Source organism: Papaver somniferum, chromosome 9 (assembly GCF_003573695.1).
Source record: "Papaver somniferum cultivar HN1 chromosome 9, ASM357369v1, whole genome shotgun sequence".
Taxonomy (NCBI): Eukaryota; Viridiplantae; Streptophyta; class Magnoliopsida; order Ranunculales; family Papaveraceae; genus Papaver; species Papaver somniferum.
Window position 1 is genome coordinate 147,088,735 of NC_039366.1, and position 19,896 is coordinate 147,108,630.

Genomic DNA, 19,896 nt, shown 5'->3' on the forward strand with positions numbered 1-19,896 from the left:
AACATTATGACACTTTGAAAATCATCTCCCATAATCAATTTTATCTCAGTCCTGGCTTAATTACATCTCTTCGACCTTACCGCCGTCATTACTCTGCTAAACCCTATTTCCAAATCCTAAATCTAGTCGCCTAATTCATTAGATTTTACTCCAATTCGAACTATACATTAAGAGGTGCATTGTTAGGTCACCTTAAACAGTTTGGTTTTATGCAGATACATAGAAGGCACGTCTATCAGATGGGTTATTTCTATATAGATAACTTGGCAGAACATCTTGTACTAGTTTTTGTTGTTGTCTTCTTGTTTGCTGCTGAATCCATTACAACACTTGCACAAGCACCAAAATATTGTAATGGATTCAGCAGCAAACAAGAAGCAACAACAAAACCAAGTCTAAACATTAGTACTAGTGTTTGGGATTAAAAGGGTGAAAGAGTAGTAAAGGATGAAGAAATAGAAATATAGGTTTGGGGTAAAAGTGATGAATGAGTTGCAGAGCAGGAGGAGGAAGAGGAAGAGTTTCTTTGTGATAGTAGTAAGCAGATGAAGACATGATGTGTATCATCTGATATGACTCTGCATTCATCTATAGATTGTAACTATCCTTTGGTCCCTATGGAGTAGCAAAAACAAGTTAGTCATTCAAAACACTGATCTTAAACAACTAAATATGGGCAGCTTGGTGGATTGATTCGTCTTGTTACCTATCTCCTTCAGGACCATGCGTTCGAATGTGGCCAGAAGCTTTATTTATTTATTTTTTGAAAGTCAGTTAATGATTGTTAGGCTGGGGTAGAAAAAGGCCCTCAACACAGCTGGGCCTTGTACTGTCGCAGTTACTTCCCATTTCATGTAACCAGTAATAAATAGAACTGGCGCGTCTATAAAACGTACACTATGGACACGCATACTAGCGTGACCAATACAACAAACTTTTTAGCCACGCATAGAAACTGGCATGTCTATAAAACTTACACTATGGACACACATAATAACGTGACCAATACAACGAACTTTTTAGCCACTCATATAAACCGACGTGTCTATAAAACGTACACTATGGACACGCAAGTATGCGTGTCCAATCAAACCAACTTTTTAGCCACACATATAAACTGGCGTGTCTATAAATCGTACACTATGGACACGCATACTAGCGTGTCTAATAAAACCAACTTTTTAACCACGCCTTAAATGGCGTGACTATTTTGTTGGACACGCCACAACTGGTTAACGTAGCCATAGACTGGTCTATAAACACGCCCATCAAAAATTTAAAAGTTAACGTGACTAAGCGGTGATATTTTGACACGCTAATAGCCATGGTGTGGCTGAAAGTACCAATCTTAACACGCCCATAAAACATGGTGTGTCTATAGGGTAGAAGTTTACCCTATAGACACGCAAAAAACAAAAGGCGTGGCATGAAAATTTATATCTGGCGTGTCTAAAGGCCACTTTTGTACTAGTGTCAGTGAATAATCAGAGCACTTCTAGGGTTTAAGTTATAAGCTGTAATACTTAATCCAAAAAATAGACATCAATGTTTTGATTTACTTAAATTATTGTATAAGGTCTATTTTATTCATAAAACTATCATTATTTATGAATAAAATTATTATTTTATAATTTTTCTTTTGATAGTTACCGATTACAAAGCATGTGAATGAATGCTTGTATTTTTTCTATGTATTTTTAGTTTATGGGATGTCTGATTTCGGTTTTTCATTAATCCTAATATTCGATCTCATATGATGAGCCCTTATGGTTTGTGCGGCTTTTTGATTTAGCGGGATTAGGTTCTAGCCCATGTTGGTGGGATTTATCAAAGGATCATAAGGTGTTTCGATTGAATCTCATATGTGCAAAGTCACAATATGTTGAATCCATTTATGTTTACATGAGTTGTGTTTAGCATAACATATGTGTTTCGGGTTTTCAACTTTTGCTATTGGTACGCATTAGTTAAAACTGTTTCAACCTTTCTCTGGTAAAGGTTGCTCTTTTGTTGTTCTTTTATTCTTGCGAGAGGATGACAACACACTGGGGGAGAGTTCTTATTTGAACTTGCGCTTAATGATATATCTTTTTGCGAAGAAGAGGCTGCTGAATTTGTGGTAACGAATTTGTTAGTTAATCGTTTTCATGTTTAAGAAAAGCTTGTTTATATTGCATGTATTTTGCATTTGCTTAACAAAATTTCGGTAAAATTGATATGTTCCATTATATTTTGTATGGATGTGTGTATGATTCAATTGTTTCCAGTTAAGAAAAACTGTGTCAATTTATTTGGCTTATTGTTTGGTATCTTCTTTATTGTTGGGTATCAAGTGTTTTTGCTTAACGAAATTCGGTGTAATTGTGGTGTTATAATGTTTATGTTTGTTTCAATTGCTTCTGGTCAAGCAAATAATTGTGCAAGTCAATTTATTTTGGTTTGCATGCATTTTTTAGGCTTGACAAAAATATGGGATCATTTGTTTAGTCCAATTGATTCGGATAAGACAAACTAAGTTAATTCTGATCTTAGTTAGACTTATCAAATTAAAGGATTCAATTATTTAAGTCTAATCGAATGCCTTGACAAGAAAAACTAGTTAACTAACCTAGTGTTTTTCTTGTCTAAAGGGAAAGGTCTAAGTTATTATCTGAATAATTAGAGCCTGATGAGAGAAATAAAGTTAATTCTGATCTTTATTTTGGTCTTATAGAAATAAGCGATTGTACATACACGATCGATTTAACAAGGTAATTAAGTTTCTTAATCGATTTGTTAAACTATTAGGGAAAATTGCTTCAGGCAATTGTTTCCTTGATAACATATTTTGGAGTTTCAGTTTTAATATTGGTTATTGAAAAAGCGGGGGTATAACAACCACACCCAATAATTCGTTCGATAATCTGTATGGACTAAACTCCAATGTAATTCCAAGAGCACCAACTTAAAAGTGAGACTCAATCAAGAATTGTATCAAAGTTTTAATATCTTTTTCTCAATACAATCAACAAATCAAACTGACAAAAATATGCGAGCCTGATTGATATGAGAAATAACTGGACGATACCAAAGACCAATGTCCAAGTGTCAATCAAGATCTATCAAACACACAAGGTTAGATTTATCAACTGATTGAACTACGTACAACCTGTGATATTTCAATGATATAAAAATATAATACGGAAAAGAAATAACACAGATACCAGAAATTTTGTTAACGAGGAAACCGCAAATGCAGAAAAACCCCGGGACCTAGTCCAGATTTGAACACCAAACTGTATTAAGCCGCTACGGACTCTTGCCTACTACAAGTTAACTTCGTACTGGAATGTAGTTGAGCCCTAACCAAGTCTCACACCAATTAAGGTACAGTTGCGTTCCTTACGCCTCTAGAACCACATCGAATTCTGCGCACATGATTCCCTTAGATGATTTCATCCACAACTAAGAGTTGCTACGACCCAAAGTCGAAGACTTAGAAACAAATCTGTCTCCCACATATATGTTTATTCTTTATTCGGTTTTTGTTCCGTCTTTTGATTAAATCAAGGTGAACATGAACCAACTAATAACCGGGTCTTATACTCCCGAAGAGCATCCTAGAAATATTAGTTACCTCACAATAACCCAACTGATTAACATGAAAAGTTATTGCAGAATCACAAGAGTCTGAGACGAATAACTCTAGTGATTACTTTTTATATCTTACCTATCGGAGATAAATCTCGAGTAAATCTTAGAGAAGATAAAACTCAATACGATAGAACAAGTAAGATCATAATACGGAACTACAGAGAAAATAGTTGGATATGGATTCACGAATCCCAATGAAGTCTTCAAGTCGTTAACCTATAATGGTTTTGGAAAAACCTAGGTTAAAAGAGAAGCGAATCTAGTACGCAACTAGGAACACATAGAAGTGTGGGGATTAGGCTTTTCAGTTGCTAGAGTTCTCCCTTATATAGTCTTTCAAATAAGGGTTGCTTTCAATCAAAGCTAATCTAGCTTAGTAACAAATCATTCAATATTCACCGTTAGATGAAAACCTGATTTAAGATTCAAGCTAAGTCTGCTTAAAAATAAAACAATCAATCTCTATTGTTAGATGGTCTTAGATTGTTACACAGAAATGAAATATATTTTCATTTAGATATGGGTTACCGTACCTAAACATGTGTATTGAGTTGGCTCAATAACAATTAGCCATATGAACATTTTTGTCTTAAATATATTCATCTAACACTTCTAGGTCAAATATGAAGATCGATCAATCATGAAAGATAATCAAATGAATCTAATTGTGTTTCAAATAGATTTGTTCAATTTTTCACTATCTCATAGAAATATATATGAACAAATTGAATCGACATCGATTTGATTCGTAATCGTACAAAGTACTTATACAATAATCAATTAATGAAAATTAATCCACGGTTTGCAAAGATTGCATTCCTTAGATCATAAATGTTTTAGTTCATGAGTTTGAGAATCATACATTACCGATTCTAGAACTTCACCACTGTGTTCGCAAACCAGGTACGCGAACAGCAACTCCGGACCTTGGCCTAGTCAAGTCGTCCGCAAACCCGTTTCGCGAACAGCCGTTTCAGACCCAACTCAGGTAAACCCGTTCGCATACTAGGTACGGAAACAAGAGTTCCGGACCTTCTCAGGTATATTTGTTCGCATACTAGGTACGCAAACAAGAGTTCCGGATCCGAATCATCACAATACAGTTCACATACTAGGTATGCATACCATGTTGTATCCAGACATGGGTAATTGTTCTAAACTCTCATTTCAATCATTGAAACATCCTTGGAAGACGAAAATGGTTGTCTCATACAAACCATTAGCTTCAGGTAATTTTCAAGTGACCGAATGATCAATACGAAACTTCCCAAGTTAACATCAAATGACTATCTCACACAAATCATATAAGATGTTCAAGGTAATTTTCACATGATCATATTTTGACTTAATATTTAGTTTCTAACAAATAGATTGTTTCCAACTAAACTCTTCAAGAATATGATGAACATATCTAAAGCAAAAAGCTTCCAACACATATGTCGAGAAATAGATAAGCGAGATAAACTCCACACAAAATATCAAATGTGTATAATGTAAAAGTCTATATAGCTATATGACTTAGTGTCATTAGAAGATAGAATAGACTTCTGAGTGATAGATAAGTTTTAGTCTCCACATACATTTTTTTGATGAAGTTCCTCCAAGCTCCTCAGTAGATCTTCGTCTTCAATTGGTGAACGCCCTGAAGTCTAAAGCTCAACTACACATTCTATCATAATCCGAGACATAGCTATAAGTAGACTAGAAATCAAGTATATAGTAACTTGACAAACAATCTTGAGATAACAACGCTTGCGAGTTCGACCGAGCAAATTTGTAAGATCCTTTCGGTTTGTCCTTTATTTGCTCGAACCTTTGTCACTTTGTGACAAAAATGGGGAGAAATATATGGAGTAAACAAGTGATTTTTTATCACTAAGTAAAGGACAATTATGCTTAAATGTTATATCTAATGAAAGAGTAAAGCATTAACTAAGAGGGAGAAACATATCATATTGTTGTGTAGTAATACTTACTACAAAAAGGGAATAACAAAGATGTTTAGATTGAATATTTACCTAGATTACCTTTAGGGGTAGTAAAAGCTTTTTTTATTCAAATGGCAACAACGTCATTTATTGACTGAATACATGCAGGTTATTGTGTTGTTAAAACTTGGAATCAAGCGTATGTAAAATAAATTCTTTTGTAATTTGTTTATCCATATGTAATAAGAGTTATGTCACTAAGATTGACAAAGGGGGGGGATTGTTCGAGTATAGCTTGGTTGAACTCACCACGCGTTGGTATGTCAAGTTTGGTTGTCCTATTTTAGTATCAAAACTCATCTAGAGTCGCTTGATTAAATACTAGATTCAACTTCGTTTAGGTTAGACTAAAAAGTATAGGAATGTTGAGACATACAAGTATTACTCCGAAGACCTTAAGTATGCGAAGAAGTAAAGAACTATAACAAGGACATCATCCTTCCACTCGAGGTTAGTAATATTGACTTGAACTGTTTCATTCCTAACGTCTCTTTCAAGTTGTGCTATATTGAAAACATTACTGCGAAGATGTATAAACTGTACATATTGTATAATACTCTAGTGATGTGACATGATCATAATAGTATGATCATAGTATTAGGGAATTAGACTACGAAGTATAACGCTTATCTTTTGAACTTCGTAGATATGACATCAACATAATCTTGTGTATATTGTTATGATTATGTGAATGTTTACATTTGTTTTGTGAATATCAATATTCTGCGGAACACGTGTCACGGTTTTAGTGGTCCCATGCAGGATAACTGTGTAGCTCTCGCGACATAGAGGAATCTGAGTAACAGAAGACGCCTTCGCAGATCTGCTTTATCCCATCCCAAAGAGGGATACCTCGACGGATAAGATGGAAAAGTAGAACCTAGTCTAGAGAGAGGCAGCTGGCGAAGGGATGGAAGTAGATGACATATCCGATCAACATTTAATGCACAAATCTCTTATCTACACGCCTAACCAAAGCACGTGGAGAGAGACGAGATGGCAGGATATGACTGACGAAGACTAGCGGTGAACGAAGGTACAATCTGTACTGAGGCTGGGTAGTTCCTGAAGGAACGTGGGTCAGCTGAGGTGGCAGAGTCTGACTGGAGAGAGCAAGTGGTGAACAAAGGTACCATTTGTACGGAAGGTATATCAGAAGACGATGGACCTAAATACAACAAAGATATATCTGGAGCAGAAAGGACTATAAATACCAAGCTTCACCAACAAACAAAGGAATTCAATACCCAGGAGAAGAAGATTTAGTCTTTAGCTTATACCTCTTTAGTGTTTAGAACTTAAGTATTTACTTCAACTTGAGTTCTCTCTATTGGGAAGCATTTAAGATCTTTGTAACCACCACAACTTAATACAAATAAATCACTCATTACCCCGTGGACGTAGACAAAAGTCGAACCACGTAATCTCTTGTGTCTTATGATAACTTAGTAGCATTTACTTCATATTGGTGTTGTTGATGGTGGTTTTTGATTTAGGGATAAAATTGTAAAATCCCGTACTTAATGCGCTGTCATCCTACAAAGGAATAAAGGCCATTTAAAAAAGTAATGAGTGTTCAAACCTCTTTACTTATATATGTATTGAGCAATTCGACATATTTATGAAATTTATCAGAACGGTGCATCAATCCCGATCTATCGCATTAGTTAGTAATGCATGACTCACCTGGTATTTTCCCGTGCTATGTTCCCAACCGAACTCTCATTAGTGACATGACATGACGATCAATTGTTCACTCTCAGCAGAGTAGCATGAATCTCCCGAAATATCAGTATTGAGATCCGCATGGAAGTACCCACATAGGCCGCATCACTCTCTGACGGAGAGAATTTCGTATCGACGCACTTTTAAATTAGCTCGATCGAGCACATTTTCCTTAAAGAAATTCTATATTGTTAATATCAGTCTCAAAAATAATCACGGTCACACGATTTGACCACGTGATTTAACAAAGCTTAGACTCTTCCTAGCGAAACTAGGCAATCACCATAGTGACCATCGGCGGGCCCACTAGTGCCCTAGTCGATCGAGTCTTATTCCCCTCATTCACAAGTGCTTCGAACGCCGACCCAAACTTGGGCGTTCACGCTGCATAAAATAGCTCAAACGAATTAAAACCAACAAAAACGGCCTCAAAACGCATCACGTCCGTCCAACTTAGCCGGCCTAGTTGGAATACTTGGATCGCATTTTGAGCGATCAAAGAGATGCCGACGTGTTCACCGTTGGCCCAACTCCCCCTTGGTCGATCGACCTGTCCACTACAAAACCAAAGTGCATCAACTCGTTCGCCCAAATTAGGGTGAACGCGCTGCTTTGAAAACCCTAAAATTGCGTTTGCGGCAACGCCTTACTGTCGCAAATCAATCACGACCATCCATCTCCGCCGGCCTAGTTGAGCGGCTTAGATTCAATTTCAGGCGACCCTGAAGATGTCAGTGTGATCATCATTGACCCACCTCTACACATGGCCGACCATCCAGTTCGAACTAGGGCTCGATGTCCCGGAACGCTCGCCCAAAGAGGGTTTGGCCGTACAGCTTCAAACCCTAAAATATAACCAGCAACAGCATTCAACTGCAGCAAATCATCTTGTATGACCAAGTTTGCTAGCTTGGTCGGACGGTTTAGATCATATTCTAGATGGTCAGGAGGGTGATGCCATGATCACCGGCCACCCCTCCTCCACGAGCCACCAAACGAGTGATGGCGTGTCCCTAGAGCCACCAAACGATCACCCAAAGGTGGTCGATCATGCTACCTCCTTTAAGACGCTTATCCGCGACTTATTCAATCAAGCTCTAAAACAACGATGCTTCATACACATCGATTAATTTGAGCTGCTTAAATGCGATGCTTCACATGCATCAAATACATATGATATTTTATGTCGGCTTCATAAACAACTTAGTTGTTTCACCTAATAACACCATATGCTATTTTCCGCGGCAAGTCCCCCGACTTGACCCACTTATTCGAGACATCAAACATGTCACAAACTGGGGGATACTTACTGGGGTATTGGTCTGGCGGTTTACAGCGTGCGGCGTGCAACGCGTCCATTATGAGAACGTGTCAGGAAAAGACGAACGATTAACAACGGTGAAAGTAGTGGGTAAAGATGTGACCACGTAATGATCACCACCTCTTACACAACTCCACTACTCCACTACTTAATCTTCTGTATTTCCTACGAGATCAGGGTTGAACTCAAATGACTTGTATAAATAGGTTTTCGACCTATTTCAACAAAAAACAGAAGACAAGTGTAATCAACACAAGTATCCAGAAAATACCAAGAACTGATAGCTTACATGCTGCAAGCCAGTTCCACATTCTGATACAAGTCATAAACAACCACACCTTCATAATTCAACATTCTGATCTCAAACACCTTCTTCGCTTCCCTCCCTAAGATTAACCCTTCTCCTTCACTTTGTGACCGAATTGAATCTGGAACGTCCATTTCTTGGTTTAGGCCAAAGTCTTACAGATTGATCTCTTGAATCTAAAAGTACTACCGTACAGTGCATTGTTTAGGGTTTGAATTCGTTTCTCATCAACACACCCAAATTTACCAAAAACAGCAGAACCAGTTTTTACCCACAAACAGGTGTTCTTTGTTATTATCGTGATCTTGAGTATCTTTTATTACTCAGCATAATCAGTTCAACAAAGGCATCTATACCACTTAATATATGATCCCCTGAGCTGTATACATTACATAGACTATGGGAAAATTAGTAGTCACAGTTTGGCGCTAGAAGGTTTTGCTCAAGAGCTTGAGTTTTTACGTTCCTATATTTTTTAACTTACATATCTTCATTGACGAAGAGATCTTAGATTAAGAAGGGTAGATCTCACTTTATAGTGATCCGTTCATCCGTTATTCACGTAAGTTCTTTGAGTTCATAACTTCTAAAGACTTATAACCTTACAGATCTACAAAGTTTTCTGCAAGAACGTATTCACAAAACGTTAAAACTTTTGTTTTGTACTAAAACAACTTTTTCCGACAGAGTATCATTTGGATCTGAGTACATCTGAGCACTAGGGAATCTCAGTGAGAATTTAAGGAGAAAAGATCTTACAAAAGCATTTAATAACCCCTTTTCTTGGGAGATCTGACACCTTTTTAAAATTGTTTTCAATATTTAAGGTTGTTTTTTCCAAGGGTGTCATAAGAAATTAAATACCCATCTTTTCAGACGTCATTCTATTACTTTTTTCTGAAAAAGCTGCTTACCCGTCTTCTGTGTCAGAGCATTAATTGCTACTTTTGACGAAGGCACCGAAGTAGCAAAAACTTTTATTTTTTCTGTGACCACAGGGTAGCAAAAGCCGAAGGCATGCAAAAACCAGGTGATGTGCCAACAAGTTCACGACCTGTTGTTACAAGAGGCAGATCTCAAAACACGTCTCGAACAAATCAAAGGAATGAAGCAGAGGACGAACAAAGCGAGATAGCAAGAAGAACGGCTGCTAACAAACCACCTACTCCTACTGGATGGGGAAAAAATCGGGAGCACAATCACTCTACGACATGCCATTACCGGAACGTCCAAAAATTACGAAGCCACCTGCGACAAAAGAAGGGTTACCCAGAACCTTAGCTCCCACGGGACGAGGGTTGGGAAACCTAACTCCAATCTAGCTAGATCCCAATGCTCCGACAATAGAAGAATGCGTGGATGACTCTGAGGATCCAACTGATAGCACTCCTCAGTGGTGGAATCCACAATGAAGAACAAATAGCAGCGCAGGTAGCATCTTTGCTACTACGTAACAAGGAGCACGAGGATACAATGCACGCAATGGCTCAAAAAAACCAGAACCTGAAAGATATGATGGAAATGCAGATCGAAGGTTGCCAAACTCACCCTACTTTGAAGAAGGGTCAGCATGGAGCTATCTCAGGAAGACGAAGGGGAGATCTCAACCCACTAGGGGGGCCAGGAGAACACGTCATGATCCAGACAAGGTGGATCCAACTTACAAACCCTCCCAGTCTTATTATGACGAGACATTTTCTAGAGATGTTCACAATGTGAACATGGTCATGAAGAAAATGGAGAAAATGCAGAAAGAAATACAAGGATTGAAAATTGGCCGCGCAGGAGCAAGGCTAGAAGATGTACTCCAGGAAGCGACAACATCCTTGTTGTCATTTCGCATTTCGAGGGAACCCATCCCTACGAAATGCCCGGTACCTACGTTTCAGGCGTACAATGGTACCTCAGATCCCGCAGCCCACCTACGGTACTATACTCGTGTCCTTTCCCTTTGGGAAAGAGATGAGGTGATACTTTGTAGGTACTTCCCTGCAAGCTTGACGGGATCATCATTGGCGTGGTACGACAACTTACCAGCACACTCAATTGACTCTTTCGAGCAGTTGTCTACGGTATTCTTGGAAACATACATGAATAACAAATCTAAGAAGGCAGGGTTAGATAGGCTATTTGATTTAGCTATCAGACCCTGGGAAACATTATGCAGTACACGGACATATGGCAAAAGACGTGCCAAGAAATCGGGAAAGTCAATCCTGAAATTAGCATCAATTGCTATAAGTACGGACTTGATAGAATCTCAACTATCTTCGTGGAGCTCCACAACCGAGCCCTGGATTCCGTAGGGGAGCTTCGGGTCATCCAAGATCGCTACATCAGGTTTGAGGAACTTCAGAAGGACAACCTCAGGGCGCAAACAAAAGCAACAACGGCTCCGCAACGAACAAACTCTCTGGAAACAATTCCGGAGATACCTAAGCGACAAAATGAAACTGGGTGCAGAACTATCTCCCGGACAAAAGATCAAAATATGGAGATGGAAAAGGCAGAGGAAAAGGAAGAGAGGACTTTGCAGATAAAGTTTATACAAAGCTGAACACAACTTTTTCTCATATTTTAAGCAAGGAGGGAGCGAAGCCGGGATTTACCTACCCTAACACTAGGGGAAAGCAGCCGGATAAAACAAAGGATGCTAAGGAGTATTGTTCATACCATCAGTACTACGAGCATACAACTGACACATGCTACCACCTGAGGAACACAATTCAGAGATTCATAGACGAAGGCCAATTCATGGAGTATGTACAGATATAACCTGCTGATACTGAGGTAGCCCCCAAGAAAACGGTGGAGTTACCAAAGGACAACAAATACATTAACATGATCACATTCTCAACCGGCGGTCAAGAGGAGTTACTCGAAGACATCCTCGAGTTAGCTCGAAACATAAGAAATCAAGAAACCCACGAGGCATTCAAGCTAAGTGTACCACCAACTAGCACTTGGGAAGAATGGATGGATACGCCATTAACATCCTCAACAAGAGACGTCAACCAGGAAGTCGAGATGCACAACGATCCGCTCATGATCACCCTTCCAATCCACGGATGGAATGTTACGAAGGTCCTCATTGACGGGGGCAACTCATTAAATGTGTTGTTCTACGAACCATACTTACGTACGGGTTTAACAGCTGAGAAAATGGATTCATCCACTTGCACAATCTACGGTTTCAACAGAGCAGTCTCGAGACCAAAAGGAGAAATTGTCTTGTAGGTACGAGCAGGGCTCTTAGTGACCAACACAAGGTTCTGCGTCGTGGATGCACCTTCGCCATATAATGTCATTAGGGGACGACTATGGTTCTATCTCTTAAGAGGGACGGCTTCGACTTATCACCAGTAACTTTGATTCCCAACACCCATGGGTGAAATGGAAATCAAAGGAGATCAACAAGATGCAAGACTATGCAATATAGCATAGATCAGGCTCAATGAAGAAAGTGTGAATACCAATATTTTGCAGAGCACGTGTCACGATCTTAGTGGCCATATACGTGTCTAAAACTGTATATCCTTCGCTAGACAGAGGAGACTGAGTAGCAAGGGATACCTCCGCAGATCTGCTTTATATCATCCCAAGAGAAAGGACGTGAACGGTCAAGATAAAGGAAGAAAAAGGCTAGTCTACATAGGGTCAGCTGGAAAAGGGACAGAGGTAGATGACGCATCCAATCAGCATTAAATGCTTTGATTCTTATCTACACGCATGAGTCAAAGCACGTGGAGATAGGAAGCGTGTCAGAACCCGATTGGCGGAAGCAAGCGGTGAACGAAGGTACAACGCGCACTGAGGCTGGGTAGTTCCCAAAGGAACGTGGGTCAGCCGAGGTGGCGAGATACAACTGGAGAAGCATGCGGTGGACGAAGGTACCACTGGTAAGGAAAGTATATCAGCATACGATGGACCCAGAGACAACAAAGATATACCAGGAGCATAAGGGGTTATAAATACCAAGCTTCACCAACAAACTAAGGGCATTCAATATCTAGGAGAGAAGATCTAGTCTTAAGATTATACCTCTTTAACGTTTAGAACTTAAGTAATTACTTCAACTTGAGTTCTATTTAGTACTTTGGGAATAATTTAAGATCTTTGTAACCACCACATACTTAATACGATTCTATCACTCATTACCCCGTGGACGTAGACAAATGTCGAACCACGTTACATCTGGTGTCTCATGATAACTTAGAGGCTTTTACATTACTCTTATGTTCTTTGTTATTATTGTGATCTTAGATATCATTTATTCCTTAGCTTAATCAGTTCAACAGAGGTATCGATACTCCTTAGTATCAAATCCTTTGAGCTGTACACATCACGTAGGCTACGGGAAAACGAGTAGTCACAGTTTGGCGCCCACCGTGTTTTTCTCACGCACCGGAGTTTAGACACAGTTTATATTTTGCTTATATATCTTCTGAAATGAAGGGGTCTGTGTTTCAGCGGTGAATTTCACTCTCTAGTGATTCATTCATCCATTTCTTGTGTATGTTTTTGGAGTCCATAGCCTCTAAAACCGTGCCACACTACAGATCCAAAAAAAACTTTCAAAAAACACACTCACAAAACGCCAAAATGTTTGTGTTTTACTAAAACAGCACACCACGTTTCAGATCTGGGAACCTTTGACTGACAGAGGAATCTCAGTAAGATTTTAAGGATAAAATATTTTCTAACGCATTTAATAGCCCTGTTTTTCGCAAGATCTGACACCCCTTTTTCATTGGTTTTCGACGTTTTAAGGTTGTTTTTCCCAAGGGTGTCATAAGCATTTAATACCCGTCTTTCAAAAGATTCATTTCAGTCCTTTTCTGAAAAAGCTGCTTAACAGTCTTCTGTGTCAGAGCATTAATTGCTACTTTTAACGAAGGCACCCAAGTAGCAGAAATGTTTCGTCTTTTCTGTCACCGCAGGTTACCAAGAACCAAAGGTATGCAGAAACCAACTGCTGCACCAACAAACTCACGACCAGCTATCACAAGAGGGAGATTCCAAAATCCATCTCAAGCAAACCAAATAAATGAAAAGGAGGATGTCCAAAGTGAAATATCAAGAAGAATAGTTGCTAACAAATCACCTATTCCTGCTGAAGGGATGGGGCAAACATCAGGAGCTCAACCAATCTACGACATGCCGTTACCGGAGCACGCAACTACGACAAAGCCACCTGCGGCCAACGCAGGGTTGTCCAGAACCTTAGCCCCTAAGGGACGAGGGTTGGGAAACCTAACTCCAATTCAGATAGATCCAGACGCGCCAATTATAGAAGAAGGAGTGGAAAACTCCGAAAATCCAGACGACAGCACTCCCCAGGGATGTGGATCCCATAATGAAGATCAAGTGGCAGCACAATAGCAGCTTTGTTACTCCGTAACAAGGAAAACGAAGATGCCATGCACAACATGGCTCAGGAGAATCAGAACCTCAAAGGTATGTTAAACACACAGATCGAAGGTTTCCAAACTCACCCCCCGCAACGGAGGCGTGACAACGGAGCTATCTCAGGAAGACGAAGGGTGGATACCAACCCACCAAAGGCGACTCAACCTAGAGGAGCAAATAAAGCACATCACGATCCAGACGAGATGGATTCAACATACAAGCCCTCCTAAAGCTACTACGACGAAGCATTTTCTAAAGATGCTCACAATGTGAACATGGTCATGGAACAAATGGAGAAAATGCGGAAGGAGATCCAAGGCTTAAAAACTGGTCACGCAGGCGCGCGATTGGAAGAGGTACTACAGGAAGCAACTACGTCTCCGCTATCCTTTCTCATTTTGAGGGAGTCCATCCCTCCGAAATGTCCGGTACCTACGTTCCAAGCATACAATGGTACCTCCGATCCCGCAGCACACCTACGGTATTACACTCGTGTTCTTGCCCACTGGGAGAAAAACGAGGTAGTACTTTGCAGATACTTCCCAGCAAGCTTAACAGGATCAGCACTAGCATGGTATGACAACTTACCAGCAAACTCAATTGACTCCTTCGAGCAATTGTCCATGGTGTTCTTGGATACGTACATGTATAAAAAATCAACAAAGGCTGGGTTAGATAGGCTATTTGCTTTAGCCATCGGACCCCGCGAAACACTGATGCAGTACACAGACAGATGGCAAAAGACATGCCAAGCAATTGGGAAAGTCAATCCAGAAATTAACATAAACTGCTATAAGTACGGACTTGACAGAACCTCAGCCATCTTCGTGGAGCTCCACAACAAAGCCTTAGATTCTGAAGGCGAGCTCAGAGTTGTCCAAGACCGATACATCAGACTCGCACAAACAAAGACAATATCAACTCTGCAAAGGACTAACTCTTTGGAACCAATTTCGGAGATACCTAAGCGACACAACGAAGCAGGGGCAGAGCCAGCTCTCGAGACAAGTGATCCAAACACGAAGATGGAAAAAGAGGAAAAGGAAGAGAACAATTTGCAGATAAAGTGTACACGAAGCTGAACACAACTTTTTCTCACATCCTCATCAAGGAGGGAGCAAAGACGGGCTTTCCTTACCCTAATACTAAGGGGAAGCATCCTGACAGAACGAAGGAATCTAAGGAGTACTGCGCATACCACCAATACTATGGGCATACCACTGATTCATACTACCACCTCCGCAATGTGATTCAAAGATTCATTGATGAAGGTAAATTCATGGAGTACGTACAACTGCAGCCAACAGAGACGGAGGACATCCCAAAGAAAAGGGTTGAACTACCCCAGGATGGGAAATACATCAACATGATCACCTTCTCCAACGGAGGTCAAGAAGAGATGCTCGAATATATCCTCGAATTAGCTCGAAACAGAAAGAAGGTCGAATCCCACGAAGTATTCAAGCTAAGCGGACCACCTTCTAGCACTTGGGAGGACTGGATGGCTACATCATTAACCTTTTCAAGATGTCAACCAAGAAGTGGAAATGCACAACGATCTCTTGGTAATCACCCTCCCAATACATGGATGGAATGTTATGAAGGTCCTCGTCGACGGAGGCAGTTCGTTAAATGTGCTATTTTACGAACCATACCTACGTATGGGACTGACAGCAGAGCAGATGAATTCTTCCACTTGCACGATATATGGGTTAAACAGAGCAGTCACTAGACCAAAATGAGAAATAATTTTGCAGGTACACGCAGGACCCTTAGTAACCAGCACACGCTTCTGCGTGGTAGAAGCACCTTTGCGCTACAATGTGATCATGGGAAGACTATGGGTCCATAGATTACGAGGAACAACTTCAACGTATCATCAGTACATACGCTTCCCCACACCTATGGGATAAATGAAGATCAAAGGTGACCAGCAAGACGCGAGGCTATGCAATTTAGCAGAAATCCGACTCAACGAAGAAAGAGCTTCTGCTCAGCAGCATGAAAGAAAGAGGCGTAAAGCAAATACTAAGGAAGTGCAGAACGCAGCACCCTCCGCACACAAGGACGCCTCTGCACATAAGGATGTCTCAGCACCAGAAAAAAACACCGCCACCAATCCAGGTGCATACGTCTCCACCAAATAACAATTACAGAAAAGCAATCCTCACATCTCCTCGCCAATTGAACCAACAAAGAAAATCAACATCGGAACGGAGGCAGAACCAAAGATGTTAAGCATCGGAACGTTGCTTGAAGATGAAGAGTAAGTGCAGATACAAAGGTTACTAAAGGAATACACAGATGTCTTTGCATGGTCAATGGAAGACATGCCAGGAATTGATCCGAACTTGGTCTCACACCACCTTCGGCTCAAACCGGAGATACCACCATTCAAGCAACGCATACGTAAGGTGGCGGACATCTACCATGAAGGGGTAGAAAAGGAATTTCAAAAGTTACTTAAAGCAGGATTTATACGAGAAGTCAAATATCCCACGTGTCATCGTTCCAAAAAAGAACGGAGGCGTACGCATTTGCATCGATTCCAGCAATCTTAAAAAAACATGCCCCAAAGACAGTTACCCACTGCCAAAGATTGACCAACTGGTCAATGCAACAGATGGTCATCAAAGATTATCCTTCATGGATGGATACTCAGGCTATAACCAAATAGCCCTTGCAGAAGAAGATCAGAAGCACACTGCGTTCTATACCCCACGAGGCTTGTATTGCTATACAAGGATGCCTTTTGGACTAAAAAACGCGGGGGAAACATACCAGCAATTAGTAGACAAAATCTTCAAGCCATGGATAGGCAAGATACTAGAGGTCTATGTAGACGACATGCTTGTCAAAAGCAAAGAAGCAAAAAACCATCTCTCAGACCTAAGGGAGATATTTGAGGCTATGAGAAAATTTCACATGAAGGTAAACCCGGACAAATGTACGTTCGGAGTTACCTCAGGAAAATTCTTAGGCTACTTGGTCACCAAACGAGGAATCGAAGTAGATCCTGAAAGGGTCAGAGCAATAATGGAGATGCCATCCCCGCAAACGCTAAAAGGAGTACAAAAGCTAAACGGAATTTTAGCTTCCATGGGAATATTCATATCCAGGTCATCAGATAAGTGCAAAGCGTTCTTCGATACGCTAAGGAAAGGAAGCAGGTTTACATGGACCAAAGAGTGTGAGCAAGCTCTTCACAAGATCAAGGAATACTTAGCATCAGTACCCATCATGCAAAATCCGGAGCCAGGTGAGATACTCACGCTATACCTAGCAGCAACGAGCTGCGCTGTAAGCGCAATATTGGTAAGAGACCAAGGGCAAGGAGAAAAGCCCATATACTATGTTAGCAAGACACTCAGTTCAGCGGAGCGTAACTACACCAAGGTGGAGCAACTCATATATGCCTTAGTAGTAGCAACAAAAAAGCTAAGGATATATTTCGATGCGCACACCATCAGAGTTTTCACAAAAGCTCAGATAAGCCAAATCCTTGACAGCACGGAGAAGATCGGAAGAGTGGCAAAATGGAATTCCATGATCAAACAGTTCCATATAATCTTCGAAACCAGGAAAGCGGAGAAATCACAAATCTTGGCAGACTTCCTGGCGGACTTACCTCTAAACGACGAAGCGGAGATAGATGACATTCCAGGAATGGAGGAAGAAAAGCCGGAACCAGAAGACCTCTTGGAACCGCAGAACGCACGAAGGTGGGAAATATTCATAGACGTCTCCTCAAACGGAGAAGGAGCAGGCATAGGGATCGTGATAACGACCCCCACTGGAGACCGACTCATCTATGCATTCAGGTTAGAATTCGAGCAATACACCAATAACATCACGGAGTATGAGGCAGTCATACATGGCCTACGATTGGCACAGGAGTTGGGCTTGTCAGATGTTCGTTTAACTAGTGACTCGCAGCTGGTCATTAGACAAATATAACTCAAGTATCAAACTTTGGATCAATAATATCTTCGTACCTAAAGCTGGCACATGAGCATGCGGCGAAGATCAACAACGTCGTGTTTAGGCACGTTTGCCGAAAAGACAACAGACACGCAGATGCCTTAGCATTCATATCATCAATGCTGAAGGATAAAAATACTACCTCAATCCAAATTGGGAGAATTTATGAACCTTCAATAGATGGATTAACCTCCGCTACCGAAGGTACCTTAGCTGTCCAAACCAGGGCTATGAGGGAAGCATAAAAAGACGAAAGAATAGAGGAACCAGACAATGAAACCGAGGAGTCTGACGAAGATAAACCCATGTCAGATGAAAACAATGAAGATGAAGCTGAGGACGATTGGAGAATTCCAATTCACCAATACCTCGACAAAGGAACTTTACTAGCAGATGTCAAGGAGGCACGAAAACTCACGTCAAAAGCAGCAATGTACATCCTGCGAGACGGGGTATTGTATAGAAGGTCATTTATTGGACCTTTGATGCGATGCCTCTCACAAACCGAAGGTAAAAGGATATTGCATGATATACACAGCGGAGAGGCCAGCAATCATAGCGGAAGAAGGTCACTAGCAATCAAAGCTAAAATGCAAGGGTACCATTGGCTGAGCATGGAAGAAGATGCGAAGAATGTAGCAAGGCGTTGTGAAATATGCCAATGATACACAAGAAAAATCAGAGCGCCAGCAACGGAGCTTAACTCCGTCATCATCCCTTGGCCATTCGCCAAATGGGGTGTTGATATCGTTGGACCTTTGATAGAAGGGTCATCAAAAAGAAGATATATTATTGTAGCTACGGATTACTTCACCAAATGGGTGGAAGCAAGGGCTTTGGCAAGAATTAGGGACACGGATGTCTTCAAGTTCTTGTTCGAGCAAATCATCTGCAGGTTCGGAATACCAGCAGCCATAGTCTCTGACAATTGCAAACAATTGGAGGGAAAGAACATAGATATGCTCTTTAACGCCTTCAAAATTCAGCAAAACAAGTCCACTCCGATATACCCTAATAGCAATGGACAAACGGAGGCCACTAACAAGACGACAACGATGAACTTAAAGAAGAAGCTGGGGGCATACAAGAAGAAATGGTGCGAACAGCTACACAATGTCCTATGAGCCTACCATATTACAAGAAGGGCAGCCACGGGAGAATCTCCGTTCTTACTAACCTACGGAGCCGAAGAAGTCATTCCAATGGAGATAATACTGCCAACGACAAAAACAGAAGCGTGGGAAAAGAGCCTAACAACTGACCTGATGCTGGAAAAGCTCGACGACCTCGAAGAAAGGCGGGAAGTAGCTTTGCAAAGGATGGTGAATTATAAGCGAAGGCTAGCTCGTGAATACAACAAGCGGGTAATCCCTAGAAACTTTGTTGTAGAAGAATATGTGTTATGTCAAACTACACCATACCAAAGGAAGAAGGAATGGGGAAATCTAACTCCAACGTGGGACTGACCCTACATCATACACGACATTGCTGGGAAAGGTTCATACTACCTAAGGAACCTCAAAGGGGGGGGG